Below are 14,302 nucleotides of genomic sequence, written 5' to 3'. Positions count from 1 at the left end.
AAATGCACTGTTCCGATTCCAGCTCTGAAAGTTTTTAGTAGAAGTCTGGCTGGCTAAGCCAAGAAACAACAAAGTTTGAAGGAAATATGGGGGGCAACATGAGATGGGGATGAAGAGAGCTGTCGCAACAAGAGAGAAGAAGGGAGATTTTTTAAAAGGCAGAATGAGAAAGCAAAAGAGTAAACAATAGAAATTCTCTCCTCTGAAAAGACAGAACTTTGATGCGAGGGAGGAGGGGAGAAAAGTAACATTCTTCCAGGTATAAGCATTATATATATCCCTAGTTCTTCTTGTACTTTGGCGAGATAGTTCCTAGTTTTTCTCTCCTTTCTTTCTAGACACGGTGTATCTTGACACGTATGTTACAGGTATATTGCGGTTGTACCAGGGGTTTATTTTAAAACCTAGTTATCCAAATGGGAGCGTTAACAGTTCTTAAAAGAGAAAAAAGAGGGTTCGTTTTGTTGATAGGAAAGCTATTGGGCAGAAGGGAAGGACATTCGGTTTTGATCAGAGATTGATTGAACAGGATCAGAGAATTGCCGTTGTGGTGATTAAAAAAGTAACGTGACATGCATGACATGGTCCCAAAGCAAGGCTGTTGAAACACATCCTAACATGGTTATTGTTATCATGACAATTGTTAACAAAATTCAAGAGGGGCTCCTTAGGGGCGCCTGGGTGGCTTAGTCGGTTAAGCGTCCGACTTTCGCTTAGGTCATGATCTCGCGGTTCGTGGGTTCGAGCCCCGCGTCGGGCTCTGTGCTGACTGCCAGCTCAGAGCCTGGAGCCTGTTTCAGTCTGTGACTCCCTCTCTCTCTGACCCTCCCCTGCTCATGCTGTCTCTCTCGCTCTCCTAGAAATAAATAAAAATATTAAAAAAAAAAAAAAGAGGGGCTCCTTACACCTGGAATGAAATATGTAACTTGGGCGTAAGAACTTCTAAATCTAAACAGATACACAGAGGCATCATAACTTTGAACTTGGATGTGGGCTGGGAGGGAAGCCTCAGTTGGGAACATCCCAGTTCTGCTTTGCTGCTCAAACTCTAACTGCGTATATTCGGTGATTTCTAACTGCAGCCATTGTAAAGTCTTTCACAGCTCTTTACTCACGTCATTCTTTAAACCCAAGTAGTTGGAAATTATTATGATTACATTTCCAATGCCACTTTTGCTCCATTCATTAATGTCTTTTGTTTCCTTCAGCCATCTTTTCCTCCTTTTCTTTCTACTATTTTTTTTAAATCTGCCTCTCTCCTTTGTTATTTCCTCCTCTCCATCATGTTCCCCTGGATTTGATTAAAATTCTCTTTCACTTCTTGTTTCACCTGTCTCTCCTTTGTCAAAAATATTTTTCAGGCGGGTCTTTCTCCTCATTCCTTTCTCTGGTGTCTTTGTCTCCAGCAGAGGGGGTCTGATGGTGATGGGAGGTAGGGATGAGGCCTGGGAGAACACGGGCTGGGAGGGGGAGGAGGAAGTGGTGCTTCAGCTGTTTCTGTAATCAGCCTATGAAATGCTGATTTAAGCTCGCCTCTGTAAATTCCTCGCCTCTCGTCCCACCGTCTGCCCCTCCAAAGAGTCTCTCTACTTTCCCACCTTAAATTCCACCTCCGCTCCCCCCACCACGTTTCTCGGGTGACATCACTTTCTGCCAGCTGTGACTGCTGGGACTCTGACCTACTTTTGCCCTCTCTGTTAGGCACTAAACCCTCCGCTAACCTCTGAGTTGCTGCTAACCCCTTTTGGCCCCTGTGTGTCAGCTGGTCCCTTTTTAAGCCTTCCAAACATTTCATGGTCTCCCATGAGGCAGCAGTTTTGTTTTTAGTATTTAAACTTTGAGGAAAAGCCTAATCAAAAAAGCTTCTATGACTTCCGTGAATTCATTTATGACTTAAATGGATGAGTACTCTGTTAATCAAAATGGAAGGTCTCTGTAGTTGGAAAATAACATGTATTAATTTTTGTTTTTTTTTTAATGTTTTTATTCATTTCTGAGAGAGGGGGAGACAGCGTGAGCAGGGGAGGGTCAGAGAGAGGGGAGACATAGAATCCGAAACAGGCTCCATGCTCTGAGCTAGCTGTCAGCACAGAGCCCGACGCGGGGCTCGAACCCACGAACTGTGAGATCATGACCTGAACCGAAGTCGGACCTCAACTGACTGAGCCACCCAGGTGCCCCTGTTGAATCTTTATAGTTATGCTTGGCTAATGGATTCTTTTGTGTCAAATTCTTTTTTTTTTTTTTCTTTTGAGAGAGAGAGCGAGAGAGTGGAAGTGAGCAAAGGGCAGAGAGAGAGAAGTGGGAATCAACCAAAGTGGGACTTGAACTCACACACCGTGAGACCATGACCTGAGCCAGTCAGATGCTTAACCTGACTGAGCCACACAGGTGCCCTGTGTCCAATTCTAATATATGTATTTGCAAATGTTTTGTACATGACCTTGGAGACATAAGCCAAAGTAGCAGGCATTGATCTATGAATAAAATTTTACCTACAGTTGTCCCTGCGTATCCATGGGGGATACATTCTAAGACACTCCCCTCCCACCCCCACCCCCGGCCGTGGATGTCAGAAACTACTGGTAATATTGAGGCCTATATATATTGTGTTTTTCCTATACATATACTCCTATGATAGTGTTTAATTTGCCAACTATGTAGGGAGATAAAACTAATAATAAAATAGACCAATTATAACAATATACTGTAATAAAAATTATATGATCTCTCTGGCTTAGTTGGTTGAGTGTCCAATTTCAGTTCAGGTCATGATCTCATAGTTTGTGGGTTGAGCCATTCATCGAGCTCTGTGTTGACAGCTCAGAACCTAAGGCCTGCTTCGGATTCTGCTTTGGATTCTGTGTCTCCCTCTATCTGTGCCCCTGCCCCTGCACACACTCTGTGTGTGTGTCTCCCTCTCTCTCAAAAATAAATAAACATTTAGAAAAAAAATCTTGTGCTGTCTTCCCCTTTTCTTTGTGATGACGTGAGATGACAGAATGTGAGGAGATGAAGTGAGGTGAATGATGTGGGCACAATGACATAAATTAAGTTGTATTGATAGGATTATCTGCTTCCTGACCTCACTTGACTGGGGGTAACGGAAACCCCAGAAATCAAACCCACAGGTAAGGGGGTACTACTGTACTAAGAAGTGGAGGGAAACTGCAGAAAAAACCCTAATTTCATAGCTTTTGGAGGGGTTATAATAAATGATTAGGAACATGTACTGTGATGATCCTTGGATGGAAATTATGGTTGTGCCTCTTCCTTGGCTGTGTGAGTTTGGACAAGTTACTCAGCCTCTCTGTGCCTCAGTTTGCTCATTTGTAAAAAAAAAAAAAAAAAAAAAAAAGAGATCCTGAAATCCATTAGGGTTATTATGAGGATTAAAGTGTTTATATATATATAATATATATATATATTATATATATATATGTTCTGAGGACATTCCATGTTCTAAAATATTTTAGGTTTATTATGAGACTAGGGACAGATATATAATTATATGTTTCAATTGATTCTGTGGTAATTTTCTCTTGCCTACATTTTTAATTCACTATTTCTGTACTCAGCAAGCCAGTATTATAGATCCTCTATCTTAGTCTAAGTTGTCTATTCTGATTGTCCAGAGAAGTTCTGGGTCACAAGTAAGAGGGTCGGAACCTAGGTATTAGAGATTTGTCTAGTAATACCATTGTGTCACTCAACACAGATTTCTCCTTTTCCTTTTTTCTTTCTCTTCCTTTCTCGTCTGGCTTTATCGTGCTGTTAGGATACAACTCACATTGAAAAGGACTTAGAGAAAAAAATCAAGGAGTTTGGGAATTCAGGTGGAGTTGACGGAGCAAGTTTAAATAAAAGCAAAGAAAAGTAAAAAAAAAAAGCAAAAACAAAAAATTACTCAATGATCAACACAGGTTTGAAAAGCCAAGAGAGCAAAAATGATTTTAAAAAAGAAATGAGGGGCACCTGGGTGGCTCAGCTGGTTAAGTGTCCGACCCTTGATTTCAAATCAGGTCTTGATTTCGAATCAGGTCTTGATTTCATGGTTTTTGTGGATTCAAGCCCTGTGTTGGGCTCTGTGTTAACAGCATGGAGCCTGCTTGGGATTCTCTCTCTCTCTCTCTCTCTCTCTCTCTCTCTCTCTGCCCCGCCCACATATGCTTCTGTGTGTGCTCTGTCTCCCTCAAAAGTAAACTCTAAACAAAGAAAAGAAAAAAGAAAAAGAAAAATGAATACAGCAGGTAACAATTTGGACAGAATAGATATAGATTGCTCTGTTTCTTTGCACTGAGGATAGCTACAAGAATTTACTCTTAAACAGGGCTCCACAGTCTAACTTTGTCTTTTTAAAACTTTAAAAAAAAATTTTATTTAGAGAGGGGTGCCTGGGTGTCTCAGTCGGTTAAACATCCGACTTCGGCTCAGGTCATGATCTCATGGTTTGTGGGTTCGAGCCCCACATCAGGCTCTGTGCTGACAGCTAGCTCAGAGCCTGGAGCCTGTTTTCAATTCTGTGTCTCCCTCTCTCTCTGACCCTCCCCTGCTCATGCTGCGCCTCTCTCTCTCTCAGAAATAAATAAAACATTAAATAAAATTTTCAAAAATATTTAGAGAGAGAGTGCAAAAGGGGGAGAGCATCAAGAGGGTGAGAGATTCTTTTTTTTTTTAATTTTTTTAAATTTTTACTTATTTCTAGGAGAGAGAGAGAGACAGCATGAGCAGGGGAGGGTCAGAGAGAGAGGGAGTCACAGACTCTGAAACAGGCTCCAGGCTCTGAGCTGGCAGTCAGCACAGAGCCCGACGCAGGGCTCGAACCCACGAACCGCGAGATCATGACCTAAGTGAAAGTCGGACGCTTAACCGACTAAGCCACCCAGGGGCCCCAAGAGGGTGAGAGATTCTTAAGCAGGCTTCATGTTCAGTGCAGAGCCCGATGTAGGGCTCGATACCACGACCCTCACATCATGACCTGAGCGGAAATCAAGAGCCAGACGCTCAATTAACTGAGACACTCAGTGCCCCAGTATAACTTTTTCAAGGTGCAAAAGATGGCAAAACAGACCAGGACAATCATGGTAATAGGTTGTTAGGATGCTTCTAGAATTTTTATTCAATATGTTAATGGTTAATAATAATTCCGGGCGCTACTGGTGACCTAAATTGTGACAGATCCACACAGCTCGTTTCTGGTTTAAATGTCAGCATTTCTGTGGTTGAAATGTTTACTAGTTCATTCATGTTTCCCTAAACCAGGTGAGATCATGACCTGAGCTGAAGTTGGACTCTGAACCTGACTGAGCCACACAGCTGTCCCCAAAATTTCCTTTTTTTATTTTTAAGTGATCTTTACAACTAATGTGGGGCTCAAACTCACAGCCCTGAGAGCCAGCCAGGCACTGCCCAGATTAAGATTTTTTAAAAGTTATTTATTTTGAGAGAAAGTGTGTAGGGGGGAGTAGTAGAGAGAGAATCTCCAGCAGGCTCTGCACCATGCCGTGCTCCATGCAGGGCTTGAACTCATGAGCTATGAGATCATGACCTGAGCTGAATTCAGATGCTTAACTGACTGAACCAGCTGGGTACCCCTAGACTGATATACTTTTGAGATATTCCAGTGAACATGGAATCGGGAGACTAGGAAATTGCCACCAGTGAATTAATCTTGTTGCCACAATTTTCCCTATTGTCAGAGGGGACTAGCACTAGTTCCTTAACCTCACACAATTCCTGGAAGTTAAAATGAGTTTAACTGGGGTGCCTGGCTAGCTTGACTGGTGGGGCGTATGACCCTTGATGTTGGAGTTGTGAGTTCAAGCCCAACATTGGATGTAGAGATTATTTTTAAAATGTTGAAGGTTTTTTTTTTTAAGTGTTGAAGGTTTTATTATTTTTTTAAATGTTTATTTCTGAGAGAGAGAGAGAGAGCATGAACAGAGGGAGAGAAAGAGGGAGACACAGAGCCAGATATGGGGCTCAAACTCACCGATCTTGATTTCATGACCTGAGCTGAAGTCGGATGCCGAACCGACTGAACCACCCAGGTGCCCCAAAATGTTGGAGGTTTTAAATAAAGAATATTTTACAAATGATTTTTTGTAAAGACATGATTCTCAAAGGTCTCATGGGTCTAAGAATTACTTGGGATGTGAATTCAAAATGCAGGCTCAGGGCTGATTCTCAAAGCTTTGAGTTTGGCTCAAAAATGCAGATATACAGGCTGATTCAGAAGATCAAAGGTGAGGGACCAGGAGTCTGCATTTTGAACATGCAGTCCAAGTTATTCCTGAGTACTGGAGATAAAGAAATATTCCAAACAGCCAGATACAATTAAACAAGGAGGGGGAAACCTACATTACTCCTCCTTCTAAGTCTTATTTTTCTTTACACCCTTTCCTTCTGGTTCAGCCAATGTACGCTCTTCACTCCTTTCCCCCCACCCCCCATTCTCCTTTGTGTCTAGCATTGACATTTTCTTAGCATAGTTGAGGAGGCGCTCAGTTTAATGTGTAGAAATGGAGTGGCGGAAAGGGAGGAGGGATGTGGGTGGGGAAAGGCTAGACCAGTATTTAGCTATTCTGTGAAGACTGTTGTTGTCGTCGGGCTGGTTCTAGCCGGCTGGTTCAGGGAGAGGAAGCCCTGGGGAGAGCTAGATCCGCTGCAGCTGCCCCGACCGACTTACTGACTGTTCCTTATTTGCTAGTGACACCCACTGATGTGACACCAACTACCTTTTCTCCACCCACCTGAATTTTACAGGAACCACATTTGATATGCCATAGAATGCCACATCTATGCCAAGAATACTATTTTAGGTACTGATCGCAATCCTGGATTCGTTACTGTTTACAATCTCCTCTTTACTACTTGGAGGACTTTAATTTCCATCATATCCCAGCTTGTTTTCTTGTCTAAACCCAGGAAGAGAAGATTTGCGCCAGATAGTCTCTATGTGGTACTTAAAGATTTTTGCTTGCTGGGCACTCTAGATAATATGTGAATAATGTTTTTTCTGGATGGTGTAGACATGCCAAAGCAACACAAGTTGAATCAGGGAAAGGGAGTCCGCTGAACCTGGACACTTTGTTAGGGGAGACTGTGTTTTCATCAACTCCTTACAGTTTATGTGCTTTCCACCTAATATCTTCATATTGTCTGCCAAGAATTTTACGAGTGCTTCTTGCAGGGCACCTGGGTGGCTCTGTCAGTTGAGCATGCCACTTTGCCTCAGGTCACAATTTTGGTCTGTAGAGTCTGAGTTTGAGTTTGAGCCCAGCATGGGGCTCTCTGCGGTCAGCACAGAGCCCACTTGAGATCCTCTGTCCATTTCTCCCTCTCGCGCTCTCTCTCTGCCCCTCCCCCCACTCATGATCTCTTTCTCAAAAATAAAAACACTTAAAAAGTGCTTCTTGGGATGCCTGGGTGGCTCAGTCAGTTGAGCATCCGACTTCGGCTCAGGTTATGATCTCACGGTTCATGGGTTCGTGCTCCGCATTGGGCTCTGTGCTGACAGCTAGCTCAGAGCCTGGAGCCTGCTTCAGATTCTGTGTCTCCCTCTCTCTCTGACCCTCCTCTGCACATGCTCTCTCTCTCAGAAATAAATAAAACATTAAAACAATTAAAAAAAAAAAAAGCTTCTTGCTGCAAATCTAGCTATCATTCTATCAGGTAATCCATTAATTAATTGAAATGTGCCTCGATAATGTATACAGTCATATATAGTTAATTCTAACATCTACTTTGTTTCAGCTTGGCTGCATGTTAGAATTCCCTGGAGAGCCTTACTAAATATTGGTGCTTGGATCCCAATAACTATTTGTACTATTAGTACACATAGCTAAACATTGCATAACTTCTTTTTGATATCTGACTGTTTTGATATAACCTATAGATACACATATATCCTGTGTGTGTGTGTGTGTGTGTGTGTGTGTGTGTGTGTGTATACACATTTTATTTTAAATACTCCCTATACCCAACATGGGGCTGAAACTAACAACCCTGAGATTCAGAGTCACATGGTCTACTGACTGAGCCAGCCTGCCAGCTGCCCCAATAGCCAATACTTCTTGAGGACTTACACTACATACTACACTATATTTGAGTTACCTCAATCTCTATTTTGTGGATGAGATAACTGAGGCTTATAGAGGTTAAGCAACAATCACATGCCACCAGCCATAAAGCTAGGATTTCAAATCAGATTTACCTGACTTAAAATTCTAGGTTACTTATAATGTCTTCTCAAGGGATTCACACAACCCCGGAGCCTACTGAAGAATATTAGCTTAATGGTTAAAAATGAGTGGCACATAATTAAACCAAGATAAGCTACTCAATACCTTTTTTTAAAGTTTATCTATTTTGAGAGAGAGAGAGAGTAGGAGAAAGACATAGAAAGACAGAGAGAGACAAACCCAAGCAGGCTCTGCACAGAGAGCATAGAGCCTGATGCCAGACTTGAATTAAAAAATCATGAGATCATGACCTGGGCTGAAACCAAGACTCAGATGCTTCAGTCTGAACTACCAAGGTGCTCCAAAATACTTTTTTTTTAAATGTAAAGTCTACCCACAACTTAGGGGTTAAGCTCAGGCCCCCAAGATCACATGCTGTACTGACTGAGCCAGCCAGGTGCCCCAGAATACTTTCGAGAATACATCATTACCCAAAGGAGATGCGAGTCCATACCTGTCTAAATATAATGACCATAAAAGCACAAACATTATGACTGGGTCCAAGAATCTGAACATTTTTGGACCTTGCTTTCCCTTGCCGAAATGCTAAAAATAATTTCTGCCCCTTCATTACTTCATACAAAAATATAAAGTATGAATTTGGTCATATCCTTGGCTTTGTATTGAAGAACATAATTCAAGCTTTGAGATCATGACCTGAGCCGAAGTCGGACGCTTAACTGATTGAGCCACCCAGGCACCCGTACATCCTCCTTTTTCTGTGTGGTGGTGCATGGTTACCCTGAGTTAGGTTTCTTTACAGTAGGACTGAAGGATAGGCTAGATATTATTGATCATCTTGGGGGCCAGTCGTGTAACCTTTTCCCTGTGTCAATCACCCTGTGTATCTTTTGCCAGATTCTCATTGTGTTAACATCTCTGTGATCAAGGTGATCACAGAATGCTTCTCTTCTTTGTCTTTAGGTTGAATAAACTTTGTTTCAGGAGACTGAATTTCAGGGTGGAAACAAATGGCAACATTTTAGTTCTGTAGGCTCCCGGCCCCCCTGCCCTTTTCTTCTGAAGGTAGTAATAGCACATTTGTTCCCCTAAAGTGTCCTTTTTGAGAACTGTTCTCTCCTAGGTTACTGTCTGTGGCCAAACATAACAGCAGCGAACACAATAGCACTTGCTTTGTGCCAGACATTAAGTCTTATGCACTTATTAGCTAATTCACTCCTTATACCAACCCAATGAGGTAACTACTTTTGAGTTTTCTGCAAAATACTATTATGGTCAACTTTCCTAGTTGAGCAGATTCAGATATGAAGTTAAAATTAGGTACGTGAGTGGAACTAGAACTCTGATGGAGTCCAGAAGTTTTACCACCCTACTTTTTGCTGGATCTCTTAAAGGACTAAGTGCAGAGCAATATCAGCAAAAAAGGCAGACCAAAATGATTGGGATAAAATATACCCTGGTTTCTCTCTCTTGAGATCGTATAAATCTTTCGCCTTTTACAAAATGATTGGGAAAATAATTTGTTGGCTTAGGTGACTGAGGATGGAATACGGCTTGTAAGAAGGCAAACTAGTTAGGACGTTGCTGTATTTCACATATGAGATCTCTAGGGGTAATGAATGACTAAGGTTATTTGGAAATGAATCTGCCAGGTACAGTAGCACGGTCATCTGTTACCTGTAGTTTCATTCTTTAAGACCTAGGAAAATTAACACTGGAGTAATGCACTTGAATATATTTATATCCATTCTCACAGCAACCTTGGAATTCACTCTCAGCTTTTCATAACAAAGGCTTGGAGGAAGTTAAGAAACTCATGTGCCCCAAGGTTTATATTGCTTTCCAGGTGGCAGAGCTGCTGTACCACCTACCCTGTCTGTATCTTTTAACCTGCTTAAAGCCTTAGCATATATGATGTACTGTAGTTTACAAATTCGCCTTACAATGTACAGAGGCAATGTCTTTATTCCGTACACGGATAAGGACCTCATAGGTATTGATCTTTGTTCCCAATCTTTGCGAATGCGGGAGGGGAGAGACCAGAGCTGGAGGGGGCTCGGGCCGAGACGCCGGAAAGGCCGCGCCGGAGGTGGGCGGGCGGGGCCGGAGACAGAGGCGTGGACACGCCGACCGCACACGGTCCCCCAAGGAGCTTGGTGGGCTGGTGCCGGGGTTCAGGCACTGCGTGAATGCGGCTAGAGGAGGGAACGTGAGGGCGGGGAGGGTGCACAACGGAAGGAATCAATCTCGCGGTCTCGAGTTGGAAACAAACCAACTCCCCCTCCCCATTTCCCTTCCTTAGGAAGGACGGTTTGGGGGCGGGTGGGGAAAGCGCGTCCTCGAAGCGCCCTCGCGCTCCCGTTTCCCTCCCAGCGCGCGCTCCGCCGACTCTCTCCCACCCGGGAGGCCGACGCCGGCCGCGAGTGGGGATGCGCAGCCCAGAGGGCGGGGCTCGCCGCAGGTGCCGGATGCGCTCGGCCGGGCTCGGGCGGCGGGCCCGTCCCCTTGCGTCGCGGGCCACCGCCCCCTGCCCGCCGCGCCGCCGCGCCTGGAGGGCGGGGCCGGGGCGCGCGAGGGTCCTCCGCACGCGGGCGGGCGGTGCGCGGCGCCTTGGTCTGGGGGAGCGCGGGGCGGTCTCCGCCGGCGTCGCGCGCGCTGTGTGTGAGCGGGGGCGCGCGCGCGTGCGCGCACTACAGGCGAGTGAGGGAGCGAGGAGCGGCCCGGTGTGAGTGTGGGGGTGGGGGTGGGAGCGCGCGCGCGCGCGTGTGTGTGTGTGTGTGTGTGTGTGTGTGTGAGTGAGTGAGTGAGTGGGGGTGAGGGTCAGCCAGACCGACCACGAGGCTGCGAGAAAGTGGGCGAGGGGGCGAGGGTGCCCGGCCTGGCTGCGGGAGCCGCGGCGGCGGCGGCGGCGGAGAAAGGAGGCGGCTCCCGGCATCCCGCCCCCTCCCCCTCCTCTCCTCCGCGGACTTCCAGCCCGCCCTGCAGCCCGCGGTCCCTCCCGGAGGCCCCAGCCCGGCTCGGCCAGCCCAGAGCGAGGGAGGAGCCGCCGCAGCCAGGTGAGCCGTGCGCTCGCTTTCCTCCTCCGGTGCGGTGGCGAGAGGCGGAGGCGCGCTGGCCCCCCGCGCTCCTCCCCCAAATGGTCACTGCGGCCCTAGGGTCTCGGCGACCCGCAGGGGCTCGGCCCGGGGAGGCGGCCGGGGCTTGCGAAGGCCGCGTGGGGTGGGGGTCGCAACGCCGCCGGGGGCGGTTGGGAGCCCCGGTTGGGTCGGTGTGCCGGGAGGGGGACCGAAGGAGCCGTGTGCGTGTGACGGGCGCGAACTGTCGGGGACAGGCGGCGACCTCCGGCGTGAGGTGTGTCTCCCCCGCGTTCGCGAGGGGGTGTGGTGACCCTGGGGATGCTCGCCCGAGTCAGGCGCGCGTCGTGCCTACCTGTCCCCCCGCGGGTGGCGATGCCTCCTGCGCCCGCTTCCATCGGACACATTCCTGTGGTGTGACCGCGGGAGGCGGCTGTGCCGCTGGTCTGCCCTGAGTGTGCCTTAAATTCCACGGTTTCCTCCTTGCGTGTGAAATTTTAGAGAGTGTGACAGTCATTGCTCTTTTTCCTGTGACAGGCCTGGGAATCAGAATGGGGCAACAAATAATCGCTTGTCTTATTTGCGATTTAAAAAAATCGATTTTTTTAAAAAGCATTTGGCCGTGTTCCAAAAATTTGCCTCCCCACCCCTCCCTTAAAAAATACCCCAAATTAGTTAGGAAATAATAAGTTCAGATGTGCGTTACTAAGGTGTCCTTATCTCGGATTGCTGGTTTGTAATCCCCGTATTTCATCCCACTTGTAGGTGTGAATAGAGAGGGGGCGTTAATTGTATTCTAGGAGTGAGGTTATTATAAGCTCACTGTATGTGTTGAATGTGACTTCAGTGTAAATTCTGTTAGCGTGCTGTTGATTTTCCCATTAATTGCATACATTGTCTTCACATCTTTGGGGGAGTTGGTTTAATTCTAAATCTGTATGGAAAGTATACGAGGCAGCCTAATATGGAAGATACTCTTTTTGTGTGTGGGCTTAATGTTTTTTGTATTTACCAACCTTCTTAATTATTAGCTGCAACCGTGAAAATTTAAATACTATGTACATTTATTTACTTATTTCACACACTATTGGGCAGTTTAAACGTCTTTTTTTTTTTTTCTCTCTCTCCCCTGTTTCTTATAAAGAATTCATTGTCAGATTCCTTTAAGATAGTCATTTGGAATAAAACACTCTGGATTCCAGCCGTGGAGATTGAACATTTATTTTAGAATGACAACCTCTAATTTTGAAAAATAACAGTCATAGTTAAATTTCTTTTCGAATGGTTGCTGTGGGTTATTTGGTGAGCGTGAGGCCTATTTTGTTTGGAGGTAATCTTTTGTTTATTCCTTTCCATCTTGGTTAGTGCAGTGAATTTCCTTCTTTCATGTCATAGATTTACTTGTTAGTTTGGCAAGATGGCTGTTGATGTTTTTATCTTTCTCTTTCTACTTCTCCCCCCTCCACCCCGCCTCTTTTCTTATACCCCCACCAGGTGCTGGAGTCTGCTTGTTGGGGAGGGGGCCACTCTGATTCTGACGACAGAGTGCTAAGAACATCAAATACAGTCACATAGAATCCTCCACTCAGTGAAGATCCTTCTTCCGTTCCTCCACTCCCCCTGCAGGGGGGTAAGGAGCTGTAGAGCTAACCTTTAGACCTTGGGCTACCACCTAAAATTCCACTTAGTTGCTGGTGGGTAGCTTTTAATCTTTTTCACCTTCTTAGATTCATTATTGAGTATCCGTAGCATCTGAGGGTGGAGGGAAGAGTGACAACAGGAAATTTCCCTTTTTTCCTTTCCCTTCTCATTCAGTCCCGTTTTCTCTCTCTACAAGGAAATCACTAGCAATGTTTCATAAATCCTCTATCCCTTCTTAGCTGTATAATGAAGAAATACACTAAAGAGATCTTTTTTTTTTTTTTTTTTTTTTTAACATCTGACCAATGAATGCCAGCCACACTTCAGGCATTCGTGTGTTGCAGGCATGGGATGAAACATGGCTTTAAAAAAAAATATCTCCCAATTCTTTTCCTCAGTTGGTCTCCACCTGGGATTATGGGGGTAAGTCACTAGATTGATTTTTCAAAACTTCTCCCCTCTCTGTGAACTGAAAGACATCATAACACTGGAAGGCATTTGGGGAAGGAGACAGAACAGAGCCATTTGATACACAGGTTGAGAAATAGTTCCATCTTCCTCTGGGGACTGGGCAGAGACCTAAACTGAGTAAAAATGGGTGGAGGAAGAGCCTCCGTACATAGAACAACATGGGAAGGTGAGAGAAAACCGAACGTTAAGTAAGGAAGCAGTTTGTGTGTTGCTTACAACTGTTTAGGAGGTTAATTTAATGATGTGGATTTGTAGAGAGTTTATGGCAGGTTAGTTTACAAAAAGTAATCTGCAAGTGGAATTAAGTCAGAAGCATATTGGAAAAGAGCTTTGAAATTATACTGTTATTTTAAAGTCTGGGAGTAGATTGTGATACGAAGAATAAAAATATGTTAATTTTTTTTTCAAATGTTTTATTTCTGAGAGAGAGAAAGAGAGATAGAGACAGCATGAGCAGGGAAGGGTCAGAGAGAGAGAAAGACACAGAATCTGAAACAGGCTCCAGGCTCTGAGCTGTCAGCACGAGCCTGACGTGGGGCTCAAACCCACGAACTGTGAGATCATGACCTGAGTCGAAGTAGGACGCTCAACCGACTGAGCCACCCAGGCACCCCAAAATATATTAATGTTAACTGTACTGGCTGTGTACACAGTTGTTTCAAGAGAGGTTGAGTAGGAGAGATTAGGTACAGATATTGGGGAAATTATCTTTCATTATTTGGGAATTTTTCTTGTCATATTAAGGGTTGTTAAGAAATAATATACTCCCTCCCAAAATATCTGTACATGATGTATTTTAGATTTGTGTACAGTATGTGTCTGTGTACATATTAGGTTTGCCGAAAAGGACTGACTTTCTGGCTTCATGATCACTTATGCCATGGTGTTTTTTCAATGTTTTCTTTTCCAGTG

General features: G+C 45.0%; 2 protein-coding genes across 4 annotated transcripts in view; one reads left to right on the top strand and one right to left on the bottom strand.

The window, feature by feature from the left end:
- The window catches only part of MFAP5 (microfibril associated protein 5), a 49,459-nt gene extending 36,459 nt beyond the window's left edge, over positions 1-13,000 (bottom strand). For 2 of the 3 annotated variants that reach the window (XM_039220663.1, XM_039220666.1), the window contains exon 1: positions 11,634-13,000. The gene's annotated coding sequence lies outside the window, so the exon portion shown is untranslated. Of the gene's footprint in view, positions 1-3,698; positions 3,742-11,633 lie in introns of those variants that run through there. The other variant, XM_039220665.1, reaches the window with a different exon arrangement.
- Positions 10,982-14,302, top strand: part of RIMKLB (ribosomal modification protein rimK like family member B) — a 64,597-nt gene continuing 61,276 nt past the window's right edge. Inside the window, exon 1 of the mRNA XM_039220662.1 lies at positions 10,982-11,260. The gene's annotated coding sequence lies outside the window, so the exon portion shown is untranslated. The remainder of the gene's footprint in view (positions 11,261-14,302) is intronic.

This window comes from Hyaena hyaena, unplaced genomic scaffold, assembly GCF_003009895.1.
Source record: "Hyaena hyaena isolate Hyena2069 unplaced genomic scaffold, ASM300989v1 scaffold_909, whole genome shotgun sequence".
Taxonomy (NCBI): Eukaryota; Metazoa; Chordata; class Mammalia; order Carnivora; family Hyaenidae; genus Hyaena; species Hyaena hyaena.
The sequence above is the reverse complement of the archived record's forward strand: the minus strand, read 5'-3'. Positions and strand labels throughout refer to the sequence as shown.